Below are 9,691 nucleotides of genomic sequence, written 5' to 3' on the forward strand. Positions count from 1 at the left end.
GTCTCAGGTAAGCATCATGTCTAGGTCCTCTCTGAGAATTTCCCATCAATGAAGGCTATAGACATTCCTCTTTCTTCAGCTATTATCCTGTGAATGACTGTCAGCCAAGATACACATATCTCTAAAGGACAGACATGCACTCTCAGGGATGGGATAGCCACAGTGTAACTAGAATCACAAAGTGGTAGCCACAAACATGTTTTATTTGGGGCTGCATTTAAAAAGAAGAGAGAGAGAGCGAGAGAATCAGTTTCTGGGGCAGACAGAATAATGGCCTCCTCCAGAACTCCATGTCCTAACCCAGAACCTGGGAATATGCTTATTTCCAAGGCAGAAGGGACTTTGCAGATGTGAATAAGTTAAGGATCTTGAGGTGAGGAGGTTATGCGGGATTACTCAGGCAGGCCCAATGGAATAGCAAGAGTCCATATAAAGGAAAGAAGCAGGCAGGAGAATCAGAGTGAGAGAAAGAGAGGTGATCACGGAAGCAGAGGGTCAGAGACAGAGATGTAAAGATGCTATGCTGCTGGCTTTGAAGATGGTGGTGGAGGCCACAAGCCAAGAAATGTAGGTGGCATCTAAAAACCAGAGAAGGCAAGGAAATGGATTAGTCTCTAGAGTTTCAGAAGAGAGCATGGCCCAACAACACCCTGATTTCCACCCATGACAAACATCCGACCTCCAAAACTATAAGATGGTAATTTGTATTGTTTAAGGCACGGTCTGTGGTAACTTGTTACATCAGTAGGAGGCTGATACAGTTTCCACCATTTAAAAGCAGAAGTTTTGAGGTTAAAAAAATAAAAAATAAAAAATATTTCAGACTACTCTTAGAAAAAAAAAAATATCTCCACAGAAGGCCTACTTTCCAGGGCAGAATTGGCATAGTAGCCTGTGCCTCTGTTAGTAGGAGAATGGGGTCTGCAGTTCTGTACCACTCCTACCTTCGCTGTGTTCTCAAATGCTGAGGGCGAAGAGCCAGCTACAGATTACTATGGACTTCACGGTTGCGATTCATGGCTGCCCTCTTCACTCAGTACCCCGTCAACACAAGTGGTCACACTATTCTTCCTCCACCCTTTTACTGACTTGAACAATAGCCTAAATGGCCAGTCATATGAAGTTTAAAAACCTGCCAGTGGAAGGCTTCTGCTTTTATCTTTGCCTCTGAAAGGTATTAGACAGGAAATTGGAATGAACCAGGGATGAGAGGTAAGTGTGTCCACGGGCAAGCGAGAAGGAGGGACAGAATCATCCAGGTAAGTATCACCAGCGTGGCTCCATATGATCCCGGGTTCAGACAGTTTACTTTGACAGTATTATTTCATAGGTCATTTGTAGTAATCACCTACACAAATGAGGATTCTGCAGATTATGATCACTTAAGTCCTGGCTTTTTATTTTTTTTCAATTTGAGGGAAGAGGGAGCCTAAATTAGATTTTAGCAATGTCTGGTCAGTGATTAATGTATACTATGTTTTATAAAATTATCTTTTAAATCCAGTTAATGTTAGCCAGAATCTGGGTTGTTTTGGCTGAAAAGAAAAGCTTTGGACACAAAACAATCTTCTAATGGTCTTGAAACTAGAAATGCATAATGCTGAATGTACTTAAAGCGTGCCCAAAGTAAAGAATTTCTGCCATGGAAACCACCCGCTCAGCAACTTGACCACTAAAAAATGTTTCCACTGTATAGAGAGAATCTTTGGCCAAGCCAGGAACACCAATGATGAGCTGTAAATGCCTGCAGTTATACAAAAGGCCACTTTATAAATGGCATTTGGTATTTTTCTTTTCCAGTAACACTGAATATCAAAAGGCAGCATCGACAGTACATTTCCAGAAATCATAATCATTTCCTCAGTTAAATACACCTATTCAGAGCCTTCACCTATTAACAGGCAACTTCACCTGGCTTTATTTTTATAACACCTCTGATGGCTCAACTCTGCAACTGGCCAATCATTGTGGACAGACCAGTTCTATTATTAGATTGGTTTTGAAGAGTAAGCAGTCCAGAATAGTGGCAGAGATTTATTCTCCAAAATTGGCTGTTCCCTCTCAATGTAAACTCTAGTCAAAGAACTATTCCCTCTGGAAATGGATTTGGAAAATGAGGTAGTTTTAAACTGCTTGTGTGAATACATTTTTTCTTTTCTTTCTTTTTTTTTGGTTTTTTGTTTTTTGTTTTGCTTTGTTATAGACAGAGTCTTGTTTTTGTCACCCAGGTTGGAGAGCAATGGCACGATTTCGGCTCACTGCACCTTCTGCCTCCTGGGTTCAAGCGATTCTCCTGCTTCAGCCTCCCTAGTAGCTGGGATTACAGGTGCCCGCCACCACGCCCAGCTAATTTTTGTATTTTTAGTAGAGACATAGTTTCACCATGTTGGCCAGGCTGGTCTTGAACTCCTGACCTCAGGTGATCCACCCGCCTCGGCCTACCAAAGTGCTGGGATTACAGGCATTAGCCACCTCGCGGCCATGAATACATTTTTCCAGGAACTAAGTCACTCTTTTCTCTGTGGTACGTGAAATGTCAATGTGCACCACATGGGTAAGCACATTGTTAACCTATTTGTTTTGGAACCTGAATTAGTGTGCTAGGGCTGTCTTAACAAAGTCTCACAAACTAGGTGGCTTACAAAATAAATTTACTGTCTCTCAGTTCTGAAGGCTAGAAATCCAAGATCAAGATGTTGGCAGGGTTGGTCCCTTCTGAGGGCTCTGAAAGAGAATCTGTTCCATGCCTCTCTCGTGGCTTCTAGTGGTTTGCTGGCAACCATGGGAATACTTTGGTTGCATCACCCTGGTCTCTTTCCAGGGTGAGGAAAGTCAACTTTCCTCCACGTTATACTCTGATCCTGTCCTCTTTTCCTGCTCTATCCCTTGTGACTGCATTTATTCCCTGGCTCCAAGATCACGTTTAGGCAGCTGATTCTGTATAAGTTGCTATTTCTAGCCTTGACTTCTCTACCTAGCTACAAACTCATGTTTCCAGTTGTTTGTATCTGAATGGCAGTAAAACTAAAACTGAAAACATCATCACATTCTCCTTGAGCCATTTTCTCCTATTACATTGTTTCTGTTAATTTATTATTCTTGCATTCAGCCAGGCGTTGTACCCTGTGGTCATCATACATTTTTTTTTCTCTTGTTCTCTTATATCCCGTTTTTCTAGAAATCCTGTTGTCTCTGTTTCTGATATGTAAATTGTCTGCCTCTGACTTGTTCTAGTCAAATCCTCATTACTTTTCACCTGGGTGGCTTAAATTGCTCCCTGTTATTTCAGCCTCTCTTTGCTGCATTCTAAACTATTCCCTGTTCATCCACTTTAACCTTCCAAAAGTTCAGCTGAAAAACATAATTGGTTCCCCCATTCTCTATACATTTTAAACTGAGACATAAATTTTAAACTGGTATTTGTAACTGCTATACTATGGATATACTCTTCTAGTTTTCCTCATCACCTGCCAGTGCTGCACAGGTACCCACTTTGTATCAGTCCGTTCTCACACTGCTGATAAAGACATACTGGAGACTGGGTAATTTATTTTAAAAAAAAGAAGTTGTATTGACTCACAGTTCAGCATGGCTGGGGAGGCCTCAGGAAACTTACAATCATGGCAGAAGGAGAAGCAAACACTTCTTCACATGGCGGCAGCAAGAAGAGCAGAGCAAAGCAGAGGGAAAGTCCCTTATAAAACCATCTGATCTCATGGGAACTCACTATCATGAGAACAGCATGGAGGTAACAGCCCCCATGATTCAATTACCTCCCACTGGGTCCTACCCATAACACACGGGGATACAATTCAAGATGAGATTTGGGTGGGGATACAGCCAAACCACATCACTGTTCTTCGGCCAAACTAGACTACTTTCTTTCTTTCTTTCTTTTTTCTTTCCTTTTTTTTAATTAAAAGATTCAATAGAACTGGATTATTCCAAACTAAGCATCCTTTAAGGCCAAAGACTGACTTATTCCATATTCTACATGAAGTCGTTTTCTGACAGACTAACAGGATCTGTGATGACTAGTATTTTATTTGATGCTCTTTTATTCCACTTAACATGAGCCCTAATAAAGGAATGGGCTTATGGCATACACTCAACAAATGTAGTAGCTGACAGCCTTTAGCAATAGACCTTGCTTTAGAGTTATTAGCATGCTTATCTTATTCTGTCTGCTAGATTGTAAGTTCCTAGTAAGTGAGGATTCTATTTTATTCATCTCTATAAGCCCTGACAATGGTTTGTTCTGGGCCTCGAATAGACAACCAAGCAAAGACTATTAACTTAAACTAAAAACTGTATTGGAAAATCAACTTAACACACCAAGAAATTGTGTTCCCAGCCTATATGAGCAGAAGGTTGAAATTATTATTTGATCTTAAATATCTTGTTAAATTTGCATTAACCACTGGATTATGTAACTTCATCTTTGAAACGTCATAACACCTCTCTTACAAAAGTTCCATGGGCTGCTAATGGCTGGGGACTTGGAAAAGAGGGGTGGGAAACAGAAGGAAGCTTCATATGCTTATAAACTCTGTTGAAAGTGGAAAAAGAAAAAAATAATCTTAAATCTTAGTCTCAAGAACGTCCCCATAGACAAAATTTGCAAACATAGTTATTTCTATCGCTCTTTAGTACAAGATTTCTTACAAGAGACAAGGCTTAGATTTGCCTCCTAATTATTTAAATTGAACAGTCAGTAATAAATGTTGGTCTTCTTGGGCTTCCCCACAAGCTGACAATGAATCATCCTAGTCTATGTTTCTAATTTATTTTGGAGTCTGAACTCACCTACAGAGGGATGGGAGACTACTTTCTTCAACATGACATCTTTGGTTTCCCCTCAGCTGGTGGGATACATATTCAGTCATAATGATGCTGGGATTTCGAAAAATGTAGAAGAACTTGACACTGTTACAGTTGTCAGAGTACCTTGCTTGAAACAAATGAAATCTAAAAATGTAAGTGAATGAGTATGAAAAATATTCACTATTTGTATCTATGTAGGAGGCATAGGGATCCCTTCCCACAGCAAGCTGCTCTAGCCTAGGATACTTTAAAATGTAATTCAAGTTGTAAAATGTGATAGACATTATTATTTCCAGAAAATATCTACCAAATTATAGATTGAAAATCAATTGTATATAAGTCACTGTTTTGTAGATCCTATTTCAAAATCAAGCCACAACTACATGAAAGAACTTGTCTGGGTCTTCAGAAATGATCCACTATTCAGGATAATTATTGTTTACTGCGAAGGAGAGTCAAAACCCAAACCAGTTCTGAGTATTCAGATCAGCTCAGTGTTTCAGAGGTTAAGCGCCGGAGGCAGGTGTCTAGGCTTACTTAGATCCCAACTGTATCCCCTACTAACTACATTAGCTTTGACAAAGGTATCTAACCTCATTATGCATCAAGTTCTCATCTATCAAATAACGATGAGCATTGCCTTCCTCATAAGCTTACTATGAACATTAAAAGAGACTGTACATAAACGGCCTACTCCAAAGCAGCCACTCAGGCTACTTTAGCTATTTTTATTCATAGCAGTCAGTTACTCTATCAAATTAAGCTAACTGATAACTATGCTTCCTATTTTTATTTTTATTTTTTTGGCACTGAGGTATTTGGATTTCTATGGCTTTTTAAAAACAGCTTTATTGAGATATAATTCACAGACCATATATTTCACCCATTTAAAGTATACAACTTAAAGGCTTTTAGCATGTTCAGAGTTGAGCAGCCATCATCACAATCTAATTTTAGAACATTAAAAAATTTTTTTTGCTTAATAAATTAATGAATCTTTAAATTGTCGTATTATTCCTGCCTTTAAAATTACTGCTAGTTTCTCTGTAAGGATATGTTGAATGAAAGAAACCACTTTATTACTGGAACTGCCAGTATTTTTGAAGTTGGCGAAATGAATAAAATGTAATTAGCATGAGGACAATTCTGGATGAGTTTTGTCTTCCTGGCTGTGTCACAGGAAGTCTAAGACCAATCCAGCTTGTAGAGCAGAGAAAAAGGCACAGAAGTATTATTTTTTAACAGCTGGCTTGTAGGCTGGATAGGCTGCCCTGAGAATAGAATGAGTCTCCTGATTCAAATATATATAATACTTTTTAAAGTCTTGGGGGAGTAGCAAGGGCAACCCTATACTCCTAGGTGGTGTAAAGAGTAGTAATAAAAAGTCACAGTGTGGGAGATCATGGATCTCTTTAAAATTCTGAGGTCTGAAAAAGAACTCTGGATAAAAAGTACCTTAAAGTACATAACTTCGCTTTAAGGACAGGGGAGTCTATTGATGTTTATTTCATCCCTAGCTAAGCACAGATTGACTAAGATCAGCTATCCATGACTTGGCATTTGAGGGAGAGGGTTCTATTTAGTGTTAGCTTGGACAGGACACAGAAAGTTAGTACCTGGGCAGGAAATTGAAACCCTCGCAGTGGTATTCCAAGGCCATGGTTCTGAGGTTGAGGTGAGATGGGCTAAAAATGAGATCAAATGGCAAATGAAGGAAAACTGGAACTACTTCACAAACTTGCCCAGGTTGAGCTCTGTTCAAAACACCCACAAACACACATTCACCCACATTCACATTCCTTGGTTCATACACACTGATTGAAAACATATTAGACTGGATTTTTCTTAAATAAATCAATAGGTTCTTAGCAAGCTAAACATGTTTATTGTTAGCAGTCACCAGAAGTTTCTTTGGACTAGTTCAGGCAACAGCTGCATAAATATTTCTCACACTGGCTGCCTGCCCCACTCTACTTCTTTGCAGGAAACACCACATTTTTTTTTCCAGTTTAGTTCACTGGTTGTATCTCATGTGGACTGACTAAAGAATGTTATTTCTAAAACTAGGAGTGTTCCAATATAACTATGACTTCTGGCAACTAAAGAGAGGCCACTAAACGATTTTTTTCCTCCATTTTGCTGATTCCTGTTCATCCTTCAAGACTTAGCTCAGAATATTCAGTATCAAGAAATGAAGACCCATATAAATAAAACTGTAAAGTAACACAAAGATTTGAATAAATGGAAGACATGCTATTTAATGGAAAGAAAAATTAAAAGGTTTGAAGTCAACTTTTCCAAATAACATTCTCTGTACTGCCAATCAAAATCTCAACGAGCTCGTTAGGAATTGACAAAACGATTCTAATGTTCATATAAAAATGAAAATGCTGGCCGGGAGCGGGGGCTCAAGCCTGTAATCCCAGCACTTTGGGAGGCCAAGGCGGGTGGATCACCTGAGGTCAGGAGTTCGAGACCAGCCTGGCCAACATGGCGAAACCCCATCTCTACTAAAAATACAAAAATTAGCTGGATTTTGTGGTGGGTGCCTGTAATCCCAGCTACTCAGGAGGCTGAGACAGGAGAATCACTTGAACCCCGGAGGCAGAAGTTGCGGTGAGCCAAGATTACACCACTGCACTCCAGCCTGGGCTACAGAGTGGGACTCCATCTCTAAATAAATAAACAAATAAATATGCTAAAAGAATGAGGAAAATTTTGAAAAAGAATAAGAACTTGTCCATGCATGTTATAAAGTTAGAATTGGTACTGACCCATGAATTACTAGACTCCAGTGAGTGCAACAATAGTCTAGAAATAGTATCACATATACATGTGAATTTGGTATCCAATAACAGCTACTATTTAGTGGGCTCTTATATATGTCATATATTATTCTAAGCCCTTTACATACACTAATGTATGAATCCTGGAAACAATTCCAAGAGATACATAGTATTTTTATACCTGTTTTATAAATGAGAAAACAGATTCATCCAGTTAGTAAGCCGTGGAGCCAGAATTTGATCCAGGCAACCTAACTGCAACACCTATTAATTACTATACAGCATTTTATATCAGCAAAGGAAAAGATTATTCAACAAAGGTAACTAATATAAACCCCACCTTATTTTTTATATCACAGCTAATTCTACATGGCTTAATTTTATTTAAATAAAACTGTAAAAGAACCAGGGAAAAATTTTTTAAAGGAACTCTATGTGGAAAGACCTTTTTACAGCCCATTCAAAACTCGAAATCAAAATAGAGAAGACTGAGACCCAATTCATAAATATTTTTAAACCAAAGTTAAAGTCAAATAAGCAAAGAGGTGAAATAGCCATAGTGCATACAACAGACCAACATGAACATCCCCAGCATACAAAGATCGTTTGCCAATCAGATGATGATAAACATGCCTATGAAAAACATGTATAATTCATAAAAGTCAGAAAAATAGGCAAGAAGTATGAAAAGTTTAATCTTACTGTTAAGGAAATGCACATGCAAATAAAAATTCTTTATCAGATTGACAAACATATAATAGATTAACAAAATCTGATGTTGACAAAGGTATAGGAAAATGGTGATTCGAATTGGTACAACTTTTCTGGAATTTTGGCTTTTATGAATCAAAATTTCAAATGTGTGTAATTTATGATCTAGCAATTCTTCCAGAGACCTATCTGTGGAAATCATTGCTCAAGTACCCAAAGCTATAAACACAATGATGTTAATTACAGCATTATCTAAAACAGCAGAAGAAGAGAAAACAATCTAATTGTCCTCTGGCTAAACAAAGGCATAAAGCATGATAAAATACTATATGGCCATGAAAAATTGTAACATGATTTTAAATGTATTGATCTGCAATGATATCCAGGTTATATTGTTGAATGAAAAATTATCAAGATACTGAATAGCATGTGAAGTATGGCCACATTTTTATAAAATTATCGGTATGCAAACATATATACATGCATGCCTGGAAAGGTTATTCACTAAAATGTCGACAGCAATGATCTTTGTGAAGAGATTTTGGGTGAGTTTTACTATCTTGTTTATATTTTCATGATTATTTGGAATGCTTGACTGAGCGAAAAAGAAAAAAACCACTACACAAACAGAACAGACACAACTGAAGCATGTCTTCTCCAGGAAGCCTTCTCTAACTCCAGGTTGGTCTGGATATTGCCCTCTAACCTCCCATAGCACCCTATACACATCACCACAGCCCTTCCACATCACCATATAAAGATATTTATTTGTATCCTTTCTCCTTCCTTAAGAAACATCAGTAAATACATCTGATAACCTATTATGTTGTTTTTCCCGTGCTGAACTCAGTGACTGACACATAGCAGGCACCAATGACTCAACCTATTTGGGAACTCAAACTAGCCTCCTCTAAAATTATATATTGTAGGAGGAAGTAGGTGTGAGTTTTACGAGATTAATATGTGTATTTTTTCCCCGGTAGTTTTCATAAGCTAGATAAATTGTGGGGAAATACCAAGTAATGAACTATTTATACAGATCCACCTTTAAGCAAGGTTCAAGGTCCCACTAAATTAACATCCTTCAGAATTTTTATTGGGAGTACTGCTGTTTAAGTTTTGCTTGATACTGACACTAACTTGATACCGGGAATATGTCTGCTTTTCCGAAACTCTCACTTTCTGTATTGGGAAATTAGAAATGAGAATAATTCACCCAGCAACAGGAATGACTGGCGACGAGGAATAGCTAATAGAGTGTTTGCTCGAGGGCTCTATTTTAGGTATGCCTCAGTTCAGCTCCAAATTTTCCAGTGAACTCTGTATTTTGACATTGAAAACCAATGTTTTGGCACTACACTATACTCAGA

This window comes from Macaca mulatta, chromosome 12, assembly GCF_049350105.2.
Source record: "Macaca mulatta isolate MMU2019108-1 chromosome 12, T2T-MMU8v2.0, whole genome shotgun sequence".
Taxonomy (NCBI): domain Eukaryota; kingdom Metazoa; phylum Chordata; class Mammalia; order Primates; family Cercopithecidae; genus Macaca; species Macaca mulatta.